The following is a 6000-nucleotide window of genomic DNA, read 5'->3' as shown; positions in this document are numbered from 1 at the left end:
GGACACTTGGGAGAAAGGGCCCCAGGTGCCCAGAGCTTCTGCGAGCCTACTGCTTCCAGGAACGGGCAGGCAGCCTAGAGCAGGTGGCAACCCCTGCCAGCATTTGACAACATAAGTTGCAGAATCTGTTTTAAGCCCTTTAGGCATATTAGCCCTTACCTTTCGTTTCACAGAGGAGGAAATTGAGGCTGAATTCCCTTGGACTGACGTGTCCAAAGTCACACAGCTGGTAGAGCCAGACCGCGCACCAGACCTTATATACTGGTGCCCTGAACCGCTGAGCTGTGTGTGCTCTTCCTGCCTGTGTGTGGGCGTGTTGTCTGTGCCCCCGCCAGGGTGGTGGAAATGATGGAAAGAGACAAAGTATGTAAGACACTTACGAGAGAGGAAGGGCTCAAGCGATGCTAGTCATTCTTGTTGTTGTTGTTGTTAGTGGTGTGGTGTAATCATCCAGCAGCCCGGCAATATTACCCTCATGAGCCCATTTTTACACAAAAGGAAGCAGAGACGCAAGGAGGTGAAGCAACTTGCTCCAGCCTCACAGCAAATTTAGTCAACAGGATAGCAAAGCCTGGTACGTAGTAGGGGCTCATTGACTATCTGGGGAAGAAGGTGAGCTTTGCGGCCATGAGCTCTAAGGCTCGGCTACTCAAAGGGTAGTCCTCAGACCACTGCCATCCGTCTCACCTGAGAGCTTGCAGGAAACACGGAATTAGTGCCCTGGCCCAGAAATACTGACTGAGAGCTGCACCACCCCTGGGGAGTGGTGGGCACTCATTCAATTTTTAAGACAGGTGGCTTTAAGACCCCCAAGTCTGGATTCTGCAAGGGGGGGATACAGGGAGGGAGGACTTTCACCTCTCTGATTCATGGGGTGTTTTTTTGTCAGCTATCAAATATGGGAGGGAGAGGATCTATACCTTCTGGGGCTGTTTCGTAACCACGTGTTTATTGCACATCTATTATGTGCCAGGCACTGCGGACGCAGCGATGAGCACGGCAGACATCGCCCCTGCTGTACAGGGCTCACACATCATGGAGACATGGGAGATGGTTAAAGAAATGATAAGAGTATCAGATGGTGATCAGTGATGTGCCTGGGGGAGAGGTCCTACCTTAGGCCAGGGGTCAGGGTGAGCGAAGACTGGAATAAAGAAGGAAGGTCTTGCACTGGCAGGTGCGGCTCAGTGGATTGAGTGCCAGCCTGCGAATGACAGAGTCACTGGTTCGAATCCCAGTCAGGGCTCATGCCTGGGTGGCAGGCCAGGTCCCCAGTAGGGGGCGCATGAGAGGCAACCACACATTGATGTTTCTCTCCCCCTCTTTCTCCCTCACTTCCCTTCTCTCTAAAAATAAATAAATAAAATATTAAAGAGAGAGAGAGAGATGGAAAGCCTCCAGGGGCAGGCATGGAATGGGACATTCAGGCTGCACAAAAAGCCAGCCAGTTGGTTCTTGTCCTTTTGACACTGGAGCTGAGAGCAGTAACCCGTGAAATCACGCGATGAATCCTTAGGAAGGCCAAGGCCGGCAGCAGAGTCTGGCCCACGTGGAAGCAGTAAGCAGGTGTGAGCTTTCAGTAGCCATGACCAAGGACTGAAACCCCAGCGGGGCTCTGCAGCCATCATAAGGTCAGTGTCTACTTGTCCAGGGTTCCTGCTTCGGTTCCTGGTTGGGTCAGGTGATAGAAGGGGAGAGGATGCCTCAGCTGGGGGCTTGACTCAGAGCCTGAGGAGGCTGCAGCATCCCTAGTGGGGAAGGTCTCAGCTTCCAAATCATGGAAGCCTGGCTTATGAAAGTCCCTAGTCAATATGGAGGGAGCCACACACGGAAAGGCGGAGGCTGGGCCTTCCCCAGGGGCCCTGTTAACCTCTCCCCAAGCTGGACAGAGGGCCAGAGTGTGTTAGATCTGCAGCGGCAGTCCCTGTGTGAGTAAGTGACCAGCCTCAGGTATGGCCTGTCTCCCCCTCTGAGCCTCAGTCTTCATATCTGCAAAATGGGCCCAATAAAACCGCTGCATTTCAAGCGTTCTGTCAGATGCAGGAAGACAGAGCAGGGCAGGGCACGTTCTGAGGTGATACATGAAGGAAATCCTGCCCTTTGCGGCCACATGGGTAGGTGGATGGGCTGTGAGGGTATTATGCTGAGTTAGGTAAGTCGGGCAGAGACAGACAAATATCATATGATGTCACTTCCGTATTACAAAATTTTATATATGGAATCTAAAAAGGAAACAAACATAAAAGAATGTGTAGTTACGGAGAACAGATGGGTGGCTGCCAGAGGTGGGGCGGGGTAGGCGGTGGAAGAAATGGGCGAAGGGAGTCAAAGGGTTAAAAGAGGTATAAAAATATAAGCCCTGGGATGCAATGTGCATCATGGTACCTCTAGTTAACAATACTTACTGCATATTTGAAAGTTGCTAAGACAGCAAGTCTGAAGAGTTCTGACCGCAAGGAAACAATTGCGTCGCAAGAAAACAATTGTGTCACCGTGCGGTGATAGATGTGAACTAGACATATCGTGGCAATCATTTCGCGATGTATACAAATAGCCAATCATTATGTTGCACGCCTGAAACTAATATAGCTTTAGGTCCACGATATCTCAATAAAAAAGTGAAAGGTGAGCAGCGGTCCCCTCCTCGCAGGAGACTGGCCAATGCGCTGCGCCTCTGCGGGCGCAGGTCTGCACTCACAGCTGGTACCAGGAAAGCACCGCAGACAACTCAGGGACTGGAGGGCCTGGCAGCTCTAGCCTCGCGAATAGCTGTGTCTTTGGTCCTTTTTCCCTGCACGCGGAGCTGCCGTGACTTTTATCGCTGAACACAATTTTAAAAAGAAGGAAGAAGGTGGCGTCGAGGGAAGCATGTGGTCAGCGCACAAAGCAATGAGCAGGCCCTGTGCTGTGTCACCACCGAAACACAGCCCCCAGGAATTGACCTGGGGTCTCCTGCGTGAGTACGCACACATCTGCTGGCTGCGGTTGCTCCTTTCCTCACCAGGGGAAAGGACTGTGGACCAAAAAAGGGCCACGTACTAAGCCTTGCACGCTTGGGGGAAGCCTGTAGGGCAGGCCTTACACACTCAGAGGCTGAAAGTAACCACAGAGGACGGTCTGCACAGCAAATCCTTAACTAAAAGCAGGTCGTGGTTTGTAGGCATGTCCTAGGCCTGTAGCTTCTTTGTCAAAGGTCAAGCTTTACCTTTATTTTATTTTTTGAAAAGACTTTCTATTTATTTTTAGAGAGGGGAACGAAGGGAAAGAGGGAGAGAATATCAGTGTGTGGTTGCATCTCGCACGCCCCCTACCGGGCACCTGACCTGCAAACCAGACACGTGCCCTGAGCGGGAATCGAACCAGGAACCCTACGGTTCGCAGACCGGAGCTCAATCCCCTGAGCCACACCAGCCAGGGTTCAAGCTTTACCTTAAGTGAGCCTCTCTATTGTCTTTTTGCCTCTACAAGAAGATGCCTTTCTATCTCCTTTACCAGACCCCTCAGAACACAAAGACACACACCAGAGCAGGACACCGCCGAACCCCACGTCGTCATCCTGTGCCCCTGAATACCATCTCAATGTGCTGTGAGTGTTAATTATTGCCTATCCTGTACCCACCAATGCAAAACATGTATGTATCTCTCTGTTTTACTTTTCATCCAGTCCCACAGGTTTCCTAGCTTTGCTTTCTTCTGCCCCCTTAACCTACCACCAATCGACTTCATGTAACCCTCCTTACTCCTCCTCCTTTGATTGTAATGCATAAAGTAAGCTGTAAAACTGCCATTTTCTGGAGCATTTTCTCAGTACTCTGAGATTTTACTTCCCAGCAACTGTCATGAGTTTGGCTCAGATCAACAACAACAACAACAACAACAACAACAACAAAATATCCTCCACAGGTTTGGACATTTCTTATGTCAACAGGAACAGGTTCCAGATTCCGCAGACCAAGATCAAATCCCGGCTCTGCCACATGTTGTGTGACCGTGGGCAAATCGCTTGTCCTCAGGAAAATCGCATTTCCCTCTGAGCCTCCTGTCCTCCTTGGCAAAAGGAAGAGGTGGGTGTGTATCTCCCTGGTTGTTTGTGCCTCCACAACAAACTGTGCTTGCACACCTACTCTGTACCAGACACAGTGCTTGGACCCGAGACCTGGGATGAAGAAGACAGAGGAGGCCTCTAGGTTGCGCAGCGCACGCCCGATGGGGGAAGCCAGCAGGAAATAAGACCGAGTCAGAAGGGGGCGGTAATAGAGGACATGAACAAACTGCGATGGGCTAGAAAGAGACCAAGGGGGCTGTTCTGGATGGGGCAACCTGGGAGGGCCTCTCAGAACAGGAGACCTTTTCAAAGAAACCTGAATAACACGGAGGAGTGAACAGTCAATGGACTTCCTCCCCCGCAGCCCCACAGTCCCACAGCCAGTCCAGGACTATAAACCCAGCACACGGTGTGGCAATCGAATGGCCTAAACCGTGTGTCATTTTTGCTTCCTTCCTCAGACACGCTGAGGTAAACAGATGAGCAAAGACGCTGAGGCAATGTGATAAGCGCCTGGGGGAAGCAGGAACCAGCTCTGCAGGAGACCCAGGGCGGCGATGAAGTCTGGCCGGGCTCTGAAACGGTGGCTGTGTTCCACTTACTGTGGAACAGCCTGGGTGAAGCAAGCAGCCCCTGAAGGTGTGTCCAGCAGGAGCCGGCTCTGTACCCCGGGGGCCACTGGCTTCTCAGCAGGGGCGCCAGGTGGTTGAAGGAACTGGTCCAGGGGAAAATAAGGAGCAAGGAGAACTTCAGCCAGGGCCTTAGAACCCACCCTCATAGGTGTCAGCTTCCTCTGGGTGGGATTTTTGGGGTGAAACGTAGCCTGACCACCCCCACCACTGAGAAGGGGGCGTCTCAGGAGTGTCAACGGAGCCCATCCTCATGGAGGGGAAAAGGGTGCTTCTCATCCAAAAACCAGCAGGGGTTACTCCAAGGGTATCTCTCCGAAGGAGCAGAGGAGACGGCAGAAGGAGAGACAGCGTTTTGTTCCCAATCCAGGTACCCCCTGAGCCAGCTTGCAAGGGGCCCTCCCATGTACGGGGGAGCTGGGCGGTGGCCCGCTGAGGGGAGCACGTGCAGCTGACATTGACCCAGGCTGAGTGGGTGGGCTGCATCAGGCGCCTTCGGCCACCTACTTGCAGCTTCTCTGGGGCAGTAAGATAGCATTCGGTCAGTGGGAGGCCACTGCAGGCAATCAGAGGGTGTTAGGGGAATGGCATTTGTCTTCTGCCAAAGGCTACTTCCATGTTCAGCAACAGCTACTACCTGTGGCTTCCAGGAACAGCTTGCTCCCTGGTCCCGTCACCTAGGGGTGGCGGCCGCTCCCAGCTGATGCCAGCCTGTAGATGCCACGCCTTTGTACATAGCCCCTGCCTGAACCCTCTTTATCTCATCTGAGGTAGCTTCCAGGACCTGACCATTACATTCCCCAGAGGAATTCTGAGCAAATCCAGTCACGGGGGTGTTCATTGACGTTTGTCTATGCACCAAACACCGGAAGATCTGGAAAAGTACATCTAGTTGCTCCAATGGGAGGGGGAGAGAACGGAATGATTTTTTTCTCTTAACTGTCTACACTTACCAATTGTTTCTTTTTCTTATAGAAAGCCTGCATAGCATTTTAAATTGTGATTACTAATATATATAATTATAACTTACATTTTTGTAAAGGAAAAATGCATAGCACCAGGCCTGGCACATAGCCAAACTGAATATAGAAGGCCTATGGGAAGCCAGAGGACATTATGGTTAAGATCGAGGGCTCCAGATTCCAGGGCTCAGGTCAGGTCCAAGCCCATGTCTTCGTCCTGTCATAAAATAAGAAAAAGAATGGCAAACACAGGCTGGGAACTGACTGTGTGTCAAGAAGTGCTGTTAAAGCTCACTTCAGCTCCTCTGCTTTTCATAGCCACTTTGTTAGAAAACTGAGACACACAGGGGGAAAGAGACCTGCC

This window comes from Pteronotus mesoamericanus, unplaced genomic scaffold (assembly GCF_021234165.1).
Source record: "Pteronotus mesoamericanus isolate MK-2021 breed Mesoamerican mustached bat unplaced genomic scaffold, CSHL_Meso_final contig_502, whole genome shotgun sequence".
In the NCBI taxonomy this organism is placed as follows: domain Eukaryota; kingdom Metazoa; phylum Chordata; class Mammalia; order Chiroptera; family Mormoopidae; genus Pteronotus; species Pteronotus mesoamericanus.
Note: the sequence above shows the minus strand (reverse complement) of the source record.